This window comes from Chiloscyllium punctatum, chromosome 15 (genome assembly GCF_047496795.1).
Source record: "Chiloscyllium punctatum isolate Juve2018m chromosome 15, sChiPun1.3, whole genome shotgun sequence".
NCBI classification, from domain to species: Eukaryota; Metazoa; Chordata; class Chondrichthyes; order Orectolobiformes; family Hemiscylliidae; genus Chiloscyllium; species Chiloscyllium punctatum.
This window is the reverse complement of record NC_092753.1, coordinates 31296394-31313076: the sequence shown is the minus strand read 5'-3', so window position 1 is coordinate 31313076 and position 16683 is coordinate 31296394. Positions and strand designations below refer to the sequence as shown.

At 43.7% G+C, this 16683-nt stretch overlaps 1 protein-coding gene across 7 annotated transcripts in view; it reads left to right on the top strand.

Moving 5' to 3' along the window:
* The window catches only part of frmpd4 (FERM and PDZ domain containing 4), a 750261-nt gene that overhangs the window by 282529 nt on the left and 451049 nt on the right, over nucleotides 1-16683 (top strand). The window contains exon 1 of one of the 7 annotated variants that reach the window (XM_072584873.1): nucleotides 5169-5261. The exons of the other annotated variants lie outside the window; for them this stretch is intronic. The gene's annotated coding sequence lies outside the window, so the exon portion shown is untranslated. Of the gene's footprint in view, nucleotides 1-5168; nucleotides 5262-16683 lie in introns of those variants that run through there. 7 annotated transcript variants of the gene reach the window in all.

Genomic DNA, 16683 nt, shown 5'->3' with positions numbered 1-16683 from the left:
ATAGCTTAGGGTTGTATCATTATTTCCCTGCCTACACATTGTCATAATATAATTAAAGTAATATGGCAACCATTCAATTTATTAATGATCAAAGATTTTTCCTTTCTATTTTGCTGAAGAGACAATTTTTGAGATCTTGGATTTTTTTTATGTGACCATAATGTATTTCTCTCAATTTGTTTGTATGTGTAAAAGCCAAATTTGATTTTTCTTTTCAATTAGTTATTAATATTCTGGCATGAAAGTACCGAACAATGCTGAGGTGAAATTTTACAAAGGAAAGTAATGCTGTAACTAAAACAATTACATATTGAAATAGGAAACCCAGAACATGTTAAACAATTAACATTATAGTTCCAAACTTTTTTTTAGATTTAAGACTTTTGAGATTTCTTTTGCAAAAATAAAATGGAATACAGGAAGTGTGATGATATGTGTCCTTAACATAGCATTAATAAAAGGATACAATGGCTTCCTAGATGTTCATACATTTCAGATGATTTAACATGCATCAAATGCAATCCATTCTTGGCATTGATCAGTACAGTCAGAGAGGGCTGCACAGGGATCATTCCGGGGGTATCTTCAGAAAAGGGTAGTTTTCTCCGTAGTTGGTGATCGTTGTGACATGTATTCTGAGTTGTGTAAACCTGTCTCTTCTGCTGTTTATTATGCAGTGTTAAAGTGAAAGGACTTCCCCATGATGCTTTCCCATTTTGAGTCAGCATTGTGTCAAATGAGTGGTGATGCGTGATCCACTATGGCTCCGTGCAACTCTTCTGACAGAACTATCCATTCTTCATGTCAGTACTTACTCAACTGTGCTCTTTGTCACATTCCTTATGAGAACGTATGCCTTTACGATGTGGAAGTGTGTGTTGCTGCTTGGAACTTCTGGTGTTCACACTGTGTTAAAGCCCAGCCACACGCCACTTTTGATACTGCAAGGCACAACTTCATACATTGTAGTACTGTACAGCTTCACAGAGGACGTGATACAGAAAGCAATGGTCACACTTTCCTTCATGGACAGGTGCTAGTGAACAATACGGTAGTTCTCCAAAACAGATCACATGAGCAGACCCATCCAAAATGCTGCCTGGGTCCATGCTGTGTTCCCAGTGAAGCAGAATGTCCAGCTGTACAGGAAGCAATGCAATAATATTCTGTACTCCACAAGAATAAGTGCTGCCAACTTCTCTTTCATATCTCACACTCACAGGGCCACCACTCCCTCTAACTCTGCCACTGCACATGTATCCTACTAAGGTTCATGAACTATAACTTCCAATATTCCATGCATTATGTCTCATCAACAGCTGTCATTTATCTCACCCTCCCAGATTAGTGATCGTTCTTGCCTTCTCTGCTTCCTACTCACTTACTGGAGATACTTCAGTGCGTCTCATGCATCAAACACTGATCTTCCATCCACTTCCAGCAACTCAATCCTCCCTTTGCCTCATTGAAAGAACAAATGTCCAGTCCCAAGACCGTGTCCCGCGACAGTTGCACTTAATCTACAAAACTGACTGTGGCTCAAACTCCAAATGCAAGGACACGCATCACCACATTCTTTTTGGCCATACCCCTGGACAAAATTGCATGTGCCTGTTTACTGACTCTGTAAGCATTGATTTATTACAGTCCCACTTGACTCCTCCAAGGACTGCTGCCCATTGCTTTTCAGACATAGCCTTTTGTTTGAAGCACATGCAGTATGTTTGCTGCATAGGCTGCCGGCAAGCACTGTGGATTTGACGTTGTTGTAGCAATATGACTTTCAGAGACATGTCCACCCCTTTATCTGTTCAGTGTTCCCCACTATTGCAAGCTGTCTGTCTCTCCATCTGTGCTACTGAGCGATGCAAGCCACAGAGGCTGGCATGTTTCAAATAAACACAAAATGAGTGAATGCTAAGACATCATGATTGTAGCCATAAGATGCATCCTGTTTAGATGCCAGAGATGTGTCCCTGTGCATAAAGCAACCTGGTTGATGCATGTAAGTCATAAGTATCCCTCAGTTCCAAAGTGAAGTCCTGAAGGTCTGACATGGCGTGTAGTTAAACAGAGAGTAGACATGATGATGTGTTGAGGCTGGTAGTTTGCCCATGTTTCTTTGCTTGAACAAAGATTGGAGTTCCATGGAGTATACAGAAAAATTGTGATGTTGACAGAGTTGGAGAAAGGTCAGCAAAACCAATTGGCAAGCAGCAGCTGCCAGGTACCTGCTTTGATTTACATGTTAGGAATTTACACCATCTAGTTTCTCAGGAATAGAGTGGAGGATTGGAAGTGGCATAGCAATTATGTTAATTAGGAGATTAACGATTTACCCATACAACTGGAAATGAGGTAGTTGCTGCCCAATAGTGAGATTTGGAATTTGCTGTTTAAAGATGAAGGGGAAAGTTGGAATCAGTTTCAAGACTGAGATTCCAAAATTTTCATTCTCGCCATATTCTTCTACATTCATGCCATTGTTCACACCACTCAGGGAAGGGGAAAAGCCCTCCCTGAGTCTGGATCATTCAGATGATATAATAAAACTTTCTAGTTGGTATGGGAAGTGCCAGCATGTTACTTTTTCTCAAGGCCATTGTGGGCCCTAAAACAATTCAGGCAGATCCAATGCAATGTGAATTTTCTCGATATCAAGGCTTTGGAATTACAATGATTTCTTCATTGTAATTATTATATACTGTGGTATTAAGTCTCCTCCTTAAAGATAGGGGACATTTCTGTTGCCAGAATGTCTGACATCCACAATCATGTTCTGGCATAGATTGCACAAAAATGAGAAACAAAAACTGTCAAAGCTATTCCTGGACATTTTTATTATGCAGGTTATTTTTAATTGATTAGTATTATTTGCCTGTAATTGCATATTTAGGTGCCCTGTACTGTACAGTGAGATGCTGTTGCCTCATCTGCCTTTCAATAATAGATATAATCTGCCAAATTCTGTAACAGATTCTTCACAGCCGTTAAGCACTAACAGAAAAGCACAAATTGTGCTATAGTTCATGATTTCATGTAGAAAATGCTGCTTTATATTTGCACAGGTAGTACAAATTTAAATGTGGCACTATTTTCACTCCAGTGGGTGAGTAATGAAGCATTAAAAGATCCTGTCTGTAGAAGCAATGCAATAAATGCAACTCCTTGTATAAACCATTTATAACAGCCTTTGCAAAGCTGAGAACAGTTCTATAATCTCCTGCCCGTATGGGGGGGGGGGGGGGGGGGGAGCGAGGGGGGGAATCACAGTGGCTCAGTGGTTGGCTCTGCTGCCTGACAGTGCCAGGGACCTTGGTTTGATTCCACCCTCAGTCTACTGTCTGTGTGGAGTTGGCACATTCTCTCCAATGTCTGCATGATTTTCAGAGAAATGAAGAAACCGCTATCATCCTCATAGGTGTTGGAACACTATGATCCCAAGCGAGATCCGGTATTGACATGCGATGCCTCCTCATATGGGATCTGGATAGAATTAGTTCATAGGAGGCACAATAGAGATAAATACCCAATAGTGTATACATCCAGGACATTGGCTACCATGGAGTCGAAAGGCTGGTGCAGTTGTATTATTTAGAAGGCATCTGCAGGGGTCTATGTATAGGAAGGGTTTTGAGGGATATGGGCCAAGTCCTGGCAAATGGGACTAGATTGTGGGATATCTGGTCGGCATGGACACGTTGGACCAAAGCATTTGTTTCCATGCTGTACATCTCTATGAGTCTATGTGCAGTTTATAGGTTTGGCCATGCTAAATTACCCAGCCTGTCCAGAGATGTGCAGGCTAGGTGGATTAGCCATGGGAAATGCAGGGTTGGCCTGGCTGCGATGCTCTTTGGAGGGTTGGTGTGGATTTGATGGGCCAAATGGCTTGCTTCAACACTGTAGCGATTCTATGATGCAACATGAAAATGGCATGGTTTATCAATACATAACAGACTTGCAAAGAAATTATTGGCCGGCGAAAAATATATTCTTCAAGTCCAACCCACTTACATAGATTATCCACAATAAGTATACACTTTTAATTGAATAGCCTACTCTCTAATAAGAGTTTCATTTTTAGAGCAGTTGGAATTGATGATACATTTACTCTGTTAAATAATAAATGCACATTGAGAGTATTAATTATCCCATATTATCCAATTGGGTGATGAAAGGGATCAATGCATATTCCTCTTTGTAGGATAGTTCCAATTGGAATATTCAATTATAACGTCAGCCTCTATAATCATTGCTTTGGGACAGAACTAAGATGAATCAAAATATTTTGGGCACCCTAATGAAAAACTGTACAGTTGGGCAGAATGAAACAAAATATCAATTGTAGGTTGATTGGCTTTGCATGGCACCGTATACAATTCCACAATTTCTGAAGATTAACAATGTGATGAACATTGCAAATCGCGGAAATCAATGCATTTGCAGAAGCATTAAAAAAAAGAGAGGATTTGAATTACAGCTCAGTGAGAATGTCGGATAGGCTTTCTCGTTAGCAATTCTACTCATGTTTCAGATTAATGCATCCTATTCTCAGGAGAGGTTGGGCAGCAAATTTGCTCATTTTTCTCTCTCTCTCGAAAAGCCGATCTCATTCGGGCCATTGTGAAAGGAACCGTGCAGGGAAGCGACTGGTGTTTCTCCACAGAGGAGAGACCCGGGCTTCGCCGCTCAGTGGGGAGGACTCTTGTCACCCCCTCCCCAACTCCCTGAACTTTTCTTCGAGGTGGACAGAACCCCCACTCCTCCGGCGGTGGAAGCGGACTTTTAAAGTGACAGCTCGATTTCTGCCCCGGCTTCTCTGCAATCGGAAGGGTGGGCTCTGCAGCGCAGGGATGGGGGTCAGCTCGCACTGGGCGCTGCTGGGCGAAGCATGAGAGGTACTTTGGAGACAGTGTGGGGCGGCGGGAGCAATGCACCGGTATTGATGTAGCCGGGCTCGGCGGAACCCCGGCACGTTTGCAAAAAAAAAAAATTCCAGCTTCAAGCCGGTTGCTGACGGCTCTCGGTGCGACCCAGGCTCCCATCCGCTGCTGGTTTCTGTGTGAACAGGACTGGGGTGGCGCAGGGACGACTCGGACGTGGACTTCTACAACTGACACCAAACTTGTGCAGCACTGTGTTTTGTTTCCACCCCCACACCCCCCCCGAAAAGCGCTCATCTCCAGCGCTGCCAGTGCAAGGGATTTAACCTCAACTTCCAACTACCATCAGTCAAAGCAACAGGCTACAGCACCGAGGTAAGGAGTTTCTCAGCCCCCCCCCCCCCGGGGGGGCGGAGGGAGAATTAGGAGTTGTTGAAAAACATTAAATGTTCCCATGTAACTTTAGGGAAACATCAACCGCTTCGCAAATACATGGAAACAGCGCTATGCCAGCCGTTTCTTTCTTTATATTGGGGGGGGGGGGGGGAATTCATTCTGTCTGATGTTGGTGTTTCCCGAAAGTTACACGGGACCATTTAATTTTTCAACAATTCTTAACTGTTCAAAATTGCAATGTTGTAACATGGGTTGCTGATTTGTTTTTACTAGTTGCTTTGGTTTCTGGGGTGGGGAGCGTGTTTTAAAATCTGCGGGTGGTAGTACGTGTGGTTCCTGTTTGTGGGAGCTGTCAGGGATAACTTTACGGGTCATTTCAGACGGGACTGCCCAGTGGTTGGACGATGCAGAAAGATGTTTGGCCATTTCTTTCCTAACAACTTTATTTATTCTGGCTTATAATAAAACCGGCTCCCTCCAGCGCTGTGTCAGTTCCTGGGAGAAGTTCATCCAGCAACATCATTTTGCTGAAGTTTCACAGAGGGGACTTTCAGGGGCCAGGTAGCACTGCCAGCTCAGTGAAGAAACACGCCTTCAAACATCAACTGCAAACCAGCGCAATCTAACCAGCAGCGAGTTTCTGTGTCACTGTCCCAGTCACAGCCTGGACTGGAGCGAACAGACCACTCCGCCCGTCGGCTCTGCTAGCACTGAAACAGCGCAATGTGACCACAGAGAGGGGCAATGTGACCCGGGAGAGAGGATCTGACCCGGGAATGAGAGGGACAGTGAGACCCGGGAGGGAGAGGGAGAGAGGGACAGTGTGACCCGGGAGGGAGAGGGAGAGAGGGACAGTGAGACCCGGGAGGGAGAGGGAGCGAGGGACAGTGAGACCCGGGAGGGAGAGGGAGAGAGGGACAGTGAGACCCGGGAGGGAGAGGGAGAGAGGGACAGTGTGACCCGGGAGGGAGAGGGAGAGAGGGACAGTGAGACCCGGGAGGGAGAGGGAGCGAGGGACAGTGAGACCCGGGAGGGAGAGGGAGAGAGGGACAGTGAGACCCGGGAGAGAGAGGGAGCGAGGGACAGTGAGACCCGGGAGGGAGAGGGAGAGAGGGACAGTGAGACCCGGGAGAGAGAGGGAGAGAGGGACAGTGAGACCCGGGAGGGAGAGGGAGAGAGGGACAGTGAGACCCGGGAGAGAGAGGGAGAGAGGGACAGTGTGACCCGGGAGAGAGGATCTGACCCGGGAATGAGAGGGACAGTGTGACCCGGGAGGGAGAGAGGGACAGTGAGACCCGGGAGAGAGAGGGAGAGAGGGACAGTGAGACCCGGGAGGGAGAGGGAGAGAGGGACAGTGAGACCCGGGAGGGAGAGGGAGAGAGGGACAGTGTGACCCGGGAGGGAGAGGGAGAGAGGGACAGTGTGACCCGGGAGAGAGAGGGAGAGAGGGACAGTGTGACCAGGGAGAGGGAGAGAGGGACACTGTGACCCGGGGAGAGAGAGGGAGAGAGGGACAGTGTGACCAGGGAGAGGGAGAGGGAGAGAGGGACAGTGTGACCCGGGAGAGGGAGGGAGAGAGAGACAGTGTGACAGGGGAGAAGGAGGGAGAGAGGGACAGTGTGACCCGGGAGAGAGAGGGAGAGAGGGACAGTGTGACGAGGGAGAGGGAGAGAGGGACAGTGTGACCAGGGAGAGGGAGAGAGGGACAGTGTGACCGGGGAGAGGGAGGGAAAGAGGGACAGTGTGACCCGGGAGAGAGAGGGAGAGAGGGACAGTCTGATCCGGGAGAGGGAGAGGGAGAGAGGGACAGTGTGACCTGGGGAGAGGGAGAGGGAAAGAGGGACAGTGTGACCCGGGAGAGAGAGGGAGAGAGGGACAGTCTGATCCGGGAGAGGGAGAGGGAGAGAGGGACAATGTGACCCGGGAGGGAGAGGGAGAGAGGGACAGTGTTATCCGGGAGAGAGGGACAGTGTGACCCAGGAGGGTGTGGGAGAGAGGGACAGTGTGACCCGGGAGGGAGAGGGAGAGAGGGACACTGTGACCGGGCAGAGAGAGGGAGAGAGGGACACTGTGGCCTGGGAGAGAGAGAGGGAGAGAGGGACAGTGTGACCGGGAGGGAGAGGGAGAGTGGGACAGTGTGATCGGGAGAGAGAGGGAGAGTGGGACAGTGTGACCCGGGCGAGAGAGGGAGAGAGGGACAGTGTGTGACCGGGAGAGACAAAGGGAGAGAGGGACAGTGTGACCAGCAGAGAGAGGGAGAGAGGGAGAGAGGTACAGTGTGACTGGGGAGAGAGAGGGAGAGAGGGACAGTGTGACCAGGGAGAGAGAGGGAGAGAGGGACAGTGTGGCCTGGGAGAGAGAGAGGGAGAGAGGGACAGTGTGACTGGGGAGGGAGAGGGAGTGAGGGACAGTGTGACCCGGGGAGAGAGAGAGAGTGGGGCAGTGTGACCCGGGAGAGAGAGGGAGTGGGGCAGTGTGACTGGGGAGGGAGAGGGAGAGAGGGACTATGTGACCCGGGAAAGGAGTGGGATTACAATCCGACCCGGGAGAGGAGGGGTGGTGATACAATCTGACCCGGGAGCGGAGGGGGCTGGTCCTATCTGACCCGCGAGAGGGTGTCAGTCTAACCCGGGAGAGGAGGGACTAGTACTATCTGACCCGCGAGAGGGGGTCAGTCTGACCCGGGAGAGGAGGGGGCTGGTACTATCTGACCCGGGAGAGGAGGGGCTGGTACTATCTGACCCGGGAGAGGAGGGGGATGGTACTATCTGACCCGGGAGAGGAGGGGGCTAGTACTATCTGACCTGTGAGAGGGGTCAGTCTGACCCGGGAGAGGAGGGGACTGAGACTATCTGATCCGCGAGAGGAGGGGTGGTGGTATTATCTGACCCGGAAGAGGAGTGGGATTACAATCTGTCCCGGGAGATGATGGGGGTTGTTACTATCTGATCCGGGAGAGGGGTCATGTCTGGCTGTCTGCCTGGGTGCTGGCTTTGCAGAGGGCACTGACTGAAACGCAAGTTCTTCCGTCCTTTCCCCCACCGGGTTGTCAATGCTGCTGTCCTGCCAGGAACCTGCCTCAGGGGCTGGGGGATCGAATTAGGAGAGGCGGGTGGGGACAGAGCTCCCCCCAAATTTATGGAGGTGTTAGTTTCAGTAGATGTCGGTAAATCCAATTGCCCCAAAGTCTCTCAGAGCGCGGAATCGCTTCACCTTGTCTGAGCTGCTACACAGTCACTCCATTTATTTTGGTGAGATAATGCTGGATCTGATATTCGGAAACAGAGCTTGGGCACTGTCATTGGAGTTTTCTGCAGTCGGTCAAACTAAAGCCGTTTTTTTTTCGCAGTGACATGAAACATTAAGTACCTTTTCCCAGGCTTTCCAGGGGATCACCCCTACTAGAAACTGAATGGCACTGTAAATAAGTGGAAATTGGTTTACCTTATACCGTAAACATTCATCTGACTGAGTTTTGCCGCGCCAGATGCATCATTGGCCCTTATGTCTTGCACACACCCTAACCCACAGCCCAGTTATTAGCTGTCAGTCCAACAATGGGAGCAGATTGGTGTTAGGTGGAAAACCCACCTGAAATATTCAGAATTTCTTTTGTGTCTACGTTGAACCGGTTGAGACTTTTGCAATTAGAGGGGGAACCGCTAGCATTCCAATCAATTTAATCTTCACCCAAAAGTTGTCTGCACCTTTCTTCAGTTGACCATGCAACATTGGGACCCTGGTACAGTGCAGGCTGGCTTTTGCCTAATCATAGGGTGAACATTTGCTGTCGGTCTCCTCAGTCCTGTGCCCACAAGACAAGTCCAATCCACGGCACCACAAACCTCTGCACAGGGGAGAAGGTGAGTGGGCAGAAGCCAAATCCAGCCCAGCCAGAATAAAGGATGGCACTGTTGGCACCAATCTGAGCTACAATCTGAAGAGCAGCGGTGTCTGCCCACTCCCACCACGTTGCTATGACACCATTCACTCCAATGCACATTGGAGCAGTGGATAATGATGGCGGAGCCTCCAACTTTCTTTCCATGACCTAGATGACAAGAAGGATCTCCCACTCATCATCTGCCATTGGCATGTGTTGAAAGGATTGGGAAGTTGATATGCATCCAGTTGTTCACCACACTTTGAACACCACAAAAGAAGCTTTATCACTGTTTGAACAACAAATACTCTATTGAGTATTTATATTTTAAATGTACTTTTCACTAATTTGGATTCACTACGTCATGCTCCACTTTGAAATGATAATTCTAATTTCATGGTAAATAAAAACATATGGTTCATCAGTAGCTGCATTGCCTACCACTCGAAACTCATCTTTCCCTAATCTATCCTCACAATGACTGGATTATGTCGGACATGTGGCGTGGAAATGAGCCATTCAATCTTTGCCAATGTTTACACTCTATTCATGCCTTCTCCTAGATTTACTCATCTAAATATGTCGTTTACCACATCAAATATATATTACCCTGTATTCACTTCTCACTCTTTTATGTATCTAGCTGTTCCTTAAATGTATCTACACCATTCAATTCACCATTTCTTGAGCTAGGGAATTTCGCATTGCTTTTTGGATAGGGAAGTTTTTGAATTCTATACTCAAGTGTTCTTCCCCATCAGAAGACACAATCACTCCATATTCACTTCTGTCAAAATTTTTCATATAGATCACCCTCTCAGCTTGATTCCAAAGAGAAGACTCAGCCTAACAATAATTTCCTGGTACGTATACTCACGTATGTGTATTTCTGGTATTATCTCTGTAAATCTTTGAACTCTTTCAAGTGCCTCCATATCCTTATTTATAATTAGGCAATCAGAATTGCATGGAAGCCTCCAAGTTTTGTCTAACCAAGGCTCAGTAAATGTTTAGAATAATTACCCCATTTTTCAATTCTATTCCTATAGAACTAAAGCCAACTGCTTAATTTGCCTTTTTATGGCCCTGCCAACCACTGATGCAAAATTTAGTAATTCGTGCATTTGTAAATCACGACCTGTTCTTCCTCTACCTCATCTAGAACTTGCAATTTCCAACTAATATTGACCTCCTGTTCTATCTACTATAATGTATGACCTCACCTTTTTCTGTGTTGAACTTTATTTGTGAATTACTATTCCAATTTGCAAATTTATTAATATTCTCCTATAATTTATTGCAGCCTCCCCTAATATTAGCTATCTCCTCAAATTTGGTGTCACCTGCAGTTTAGAAATCATGTTTATGATTCCAAGCTCCAAATCAATCATGTAAATTGTGAATAGCAAATAGCGCTGATCCCAGTGTTAGATCACTGTCAAAAAAATTCTTCCTACTTCACTAGATAACTAGCCTTTACTCTCATTCTTTATTTTCTTTCTTGAATTCAGCAATGTGTTACTTGATCACCGACTCCATATTCTCTGACTTTACTCATTAGTCTATTATGGGGCACCTTAATGAAGGTTATTTGAAAATCCATCTAAATTACATCTGCAATCCAGATAAACCACATCTAACCTCATTTATATTTGGGATCAATTTAGTTTTGTTTCTCTATATCCTTCCTAACTCATGCATTTTTTGTGGCATGGTGACTAAAACTAAATATGGCACTCTCAGAGTAATTATCCTCCTAATTGTGTGTCAGTGCCTCATGGCTCAGGCATCAATTCAAACATGGCAAGATAGCTTGGAAGAGTACTAAACACATCAAATCTCTACTTCTGATCTCCATTCCTTCCTTCATTTTCCATCCCTCTTCTCTACTTTACCCCCCATTCTCTCTCCTTTCTGCCCTTTACCTCCTCTCTTCCCCCTGCTACTTTCATCTTCCTCTCAGTTTCCTCTTACTGCTCCCCTTTTCCTCCTCTGCTCTTCTGTCCCATTTTCTCTGATGCCTTTTCCCCCTTCTCTCTTGAAGTACCTTGCAGTACAGTTGCCTATGTCCTAACTTACACCAGGTCCTATTCACCCATGACCTTTCAGTCACTGATCTATGGCACCCAGTCAAGTCATGTTCTAACTGTTCTTTGCAAATCCTTCCATGGTGTTGTTTCTCTGTAGCGCTATCTCCTTGATCCTCACAATGTTGTGAGGTAGCTGTATCATAGTCACCTTGGCCTTGTGAATATTCCCGATTTTGATTACTATACAGTTGATGCCTGTGCCTTCAGCTGCCATGCCCTAAAGTTTGAATTCTTCCCCCACTAAACCTCATTGGTTTCATATGACCTTTTCACTATTTAAGGTAAAATCTACCTTATTGAGTAAGCTTTTGGTCATCTGCCTCAATATCTCTTTGTGTGGCTCAATGTCAAAAATTGTTTGGTAAAGCCCTTATGATCTGCCTTTGTACATCCCACTATATTAAAGACATAATATAAAATACATTTTAGCTGTTATACAATTTAAAATTAAACATTAAAAAGTTGTTATTTTGTTGGGTATTGTAGTTCTATGATACTTTAATTATTTGTGGGATTGTGAAATATATTGACTGAAAGTAGAAGCTATACATATCCCCTTGTTATTACATTCAACATGGGATGGGGCAGTGAGAATTTGACACAAAGTCCAAAAGTTTGGCGCTGGAAAAGCACAGCAGTTTAGGCAGCATCCAGGGAGCGGAAGAGTTGATGATGAATCTGGCATAAACCCTTCATCAGGAAGTCAAATCCAGCCCAGTCAGAATTAAGATGGCACTGTTGGCACCAATCTGAGCTACAATCTGAAGATCAGTGGTGTCCGCCCACTCCCTGTTGCTGTGGCAACATTCACTTTTCAATGCACATTGGAGCAGTGGAGGCGCCAACTTTCTTTCCATGACCTGGATGACAAGAAGGACCTCCCACTAATCGTCTGCCGTTGCCTTGTGTTGAAAGGATTCAGAAGTTGATATACATCCAGTTTTTCGCCACACCTTGAATACAGCTTCCTTTAACCATCAGCTTGAACCCAGAGCTCCTAGTTCAGTGGCTACACACTGCACCTCAGGAACTCCACAAAAGAAGCTTTATCGCTGTTTGAACGATGAATACTCTATTGAGTATTTATATTTCAAATATATCCTAATAAAATGTTGACTCTCTTGCTCTTTGGATGCTGCCTAACCTGCTGTGCTTTTCCAGCACCACACTTTTCAATTCTGACTCTCCAGTATCTGCAGTCCTCACCCTCTCCTAGAATTTGACACATCCTAAATATGTCTCTCAACAAGAGCACAGAAACACGCAGGAATCAGGAGCAGTGGTAGGCCAATCAGCTACTTGCAACTTCTCTGTCACCGACCTCAACTCCAATTCCTGCCTATCCCCATAAACTTTAAGTCCTTTTTCAAATAAAATATATAACTTAATCAGCCTCAAACAAGATCAGTAGCAACAATGGATGTGTCTCATGCTGAACTGCACATTTCTAGCACCACAAAGCAAAAGGATCTGCAAAAGGATTTTTATAATTTCATGCAGCAAAGAAGTAGAGGAAGCAAGTGAGTGATCACAAAGACCCAGCACATTAATCCGTTTGTCTTGGGGAAAGCATATCCTTAACTAATTTATCATCAATCAACATTGAATGTTTCCTTCTCTTCAGTGCTACATTGAGTTTACTGATGCTACACATGTTGTACTTGAAACCTAAGCATAGGTGACATATTTTAAGAGCTCACCACTTGTATAGCTCAGGTAAGACAGGTGAAAAGATTTATCTCAATATAAAACTACATAAAAGGTCATATCCATGCTGATTTGATTTAGCAGTGAGAACTGAATGCATTGAGATAATTGTTGGGCATTGTCATTTGAGCCCACTAAGCAATGAACATGAAAGTACCAAAGATGTCAATGTAATGAAATTATGGACGATTGTTTTTCTTTTTGAATGCAGTATAACCCTCTGCACATTAAATTAAATGTCACTCTTATGTCATTGTGTCTGTAATCAGAATGGTTTAGGACCAATAGCAGTTAGATGTTCTCATATTTTATTTGTTCGAGTCTAGCTGCTGCAGTTAAGGGAAATGCTGCAATGCAGATTAGATGGAAAGTGAAGGAACAAAACAAATTTTGCAGAAAACAGAGCTAACTTTAGAGATACCTCATTCTGATCTAGCTTATGAAATTCATTTTTCATATCGCTGCCCACTTTTTGTATCGATACGGTGTCCCTATTTTTGAAAGTAGCATGATGCATCACCTTCTGGATTGGGATTGCATTCGTGGCATTAACAATGCTTCATATCCACTTGTGCAATAATACCGTCAGAGTATGTTAACCTCATTTTGGAATTTAATCTAAATATAGCTTTCAGAATAGCCGATGAGAAAGCTGTTCAATTTCAACTGGCAATGAACGAGAATGACCTGAGTACTATGGTAAATTAAAGATGCCTTTCTTCCTTCATTCATCCAGCTCTCCCTCTCTCTTTTGCTTTCTCTCTCTTACCTTACATCCATGCATGTTAAGATCCACTTCTTTGAAGTTATTTTTGATTATCATATTAAGTCCACACCACTTTGTTTAATGAAACTTGTGCATAATATATTCCACTATGATGTCAACATGTTTAAAATATTAAATAAAAGCAGAACTTTTTGGAAATCTTTACGTCTTCCAGCATCTGTGACATGAAAGTTAATGTTTCAGAGTCAACTATTTTATCATAAATCAGAGTTTGAGTCATAAATCTAGATCTGGATCAGTAAGAACCTCTGCACTTTATAGATACTGGCCAGAACATCCATATTTAGATTTTCAGCACTTGAGGGCTTAACACTTTTTTTGATGTGTGTTTATTTGCAATTCACTTTACCTTGCCAATACATTATTTGGTGGAGGGAAACTGACAGTGCTTGATGTGGATGTTGAATGGGTTTGAAACTTTTTTTTAAAACCTATATTGTCGCAAACAAAAACAACATGAATACCACCATTTGTGGCAACCATATGTCTAAGCATAATTTACAAATGTTTATAACTTTTTGACTTGAATAAGCAAATATTTATTGGTGTCCTCATTTTTAGGTAACTGTATCACATGTAAAAGAATCCCTACATTAAGAGATCATGACAGACACGAAACATTAGCTGTTTCACTCTCCACCAATGCTGCCAGTACTGTTGAGTTTCTCCAGCAATGCCTGTTTTTATTTCAGCATTATTTTTGATCGACCAAGTTGACTGTCTTTAGAAACTCAGGAATAAGTCTTTTAGTGAAGTTTAAACAGATTCAAACAAATTTTAGTAGTCAGGAAACAAAGGAAAATGTCTTGTTTTTCATATATAAAATCTCAAACAATTAAGATCTAAAAGAATCTTAAAATGTCCAACAGTTAAAACCTGAGTTAAGTTTTGTTCTTGAGAGGTTGTTTGGTGATAATTAACAATTACAATATAAATAAATGGCTATTTCGACTGAAATGGACAAAATTAAACTTTCTGAGATGAAGTTTGTTCATATGCAATGTAGAAATACAGCATATTGAAATTGCCTGAAGTTGCAGCACCATTTATATATGAGTAGTGGTGATGATGAATAACCTCAATGTGATTTTCTAACTTCCAATAGGTCAGCCAGTTTAAGGATTGATAATGAGAGCCTGACCTTCTTATAGACATTATTATAGCAGACACTTCAGCAAGTTCTGTTTCAGAATATGTGACCTTGAGCTGGCTAAAGCATCCAGCAATCAGCTAATGATTTTTTTTCTGTTCATTGTCTTTGCTTCGGTATAAGATATGCTGGAGATTGTACTGTGGCCACAGAACCAATTTGATCTGAAGTCAAAACTGTGAGACATGGAATTGCAATGCAATGTATCTATTAGAGCTAAATGATAACGTATTGTTAGTTCATGCAGTATTAATGGATGACTAAGTGAAGTAAAGCCTCTCCCGAACATTCTGTATCAGTCACTTATTGGCCATTAGTGGGCTCTACATATGATAGATAACAATGTGTTGACTCTGACCTTCTTCACACTTACCACATCCCGTCATTATTGATGATGGTAAAAAGGTAAAATGATTATCGTGCCTTATTCATTGTAAATTAGACTGTAAATAATGATGACTGGAAGCATGTTACCAACACGTAAATCCCTGCAATTAAATTGTCTCTTCCATTTCAAATTATAATACTTACCCCAAAATGAAGAGGTGCATACTTACTTATGCAAACTTACTATTCTTTGAAGAATAGATTCATATTTTATCAATTAAAATTATAGAAGGAAAGTGTTTCATGTTCATTACTTTCCAGGTTGAATGATTAATTTTTTTCTTTTTCAAAAGATCCACATTGTGATATATATAAAAAAGGAGGATTAGCAAGAATTGACATCTTCCTTTTCATCAGAGAAATTTCCTAAGAAAATTACTACCTTGCAGACCAGTAGCTGATGTTGAACTAAACAGTTATGAATAAAATTAAAATTTCCTATAAAATAATGATTATGAACTGCTCCCTTTTACTGAGCCAATCTTTACCATTTTCTTTCTGTTCTCCGGGCATTTGTTAATTGCTGAAAAAGATTCCATACGGGGATTCTGACTATCCAAGTGCTCATTCTGAATCTGTGAGGCATGACCATGAGATTGTTTGGCTGCAGAGCTGAGGTCTACCAAGTCTGCCAAGGATGATCAGAGAAGCCAGCAGCTACATTCTCTTCCTTGACCTGGATTGGAACAATTGGAACAATTCAACTCCTGTTGCAGCTGAATGGTTGCCTCAGTACAGATTTGGAAATAATTTTTTATTATAAAATAAAGAGCTGTGGATGCTGAAGGCGCTGAATCAAATTGTTGGAGAAACCCAGCAGATCTGACACAATGTGTCAAAAGAAAGCAGTTAATGTTTCAGATTCAGTGACCCTTCTTCAGAGCTGAGAGTCGCTCTGGAAGTGGTGATACTTATGCTGATGATGGGGGTGGGGTGAGGTGGGTGGCTGAAAGGGGGTAAGTGGACAGGTGGATATGGAACCGAGAGAGAGAAAAAGTCATATAGATAAAGGGAGGAAGTAGACCTGATAATGGAGGCAATCAGTAGGTGAAAATGGGTTGGCTGGGCTTGAAGGTTGTTAAGATAGGGCTTGCGGTATGGGAGTGGTTAAAGGACTTGAAAGAGGTGTTTAGGCTCTTAAATGTTTTTAGCTCAATATTGAATCCTGACGGCTGCAGGGTTCACAAATGCAAAATGAAATGCTGTTCTTCCAGCTGTTCTCCAGGCTTGCTGGAGAATTGCAGGAAGCCTGTGACAGAGATGCGGGCCAGGGAACTAAGCAGTGTATTAAGTGGCAGGCATCTGGAAGCTCAGGGTCACTTTCATAGGTAGAACATAGATGTTCTGCATAGCAGGAATTTGGTCTGCATTTTGTCTCCCCAGTCAAGAGAAGACAA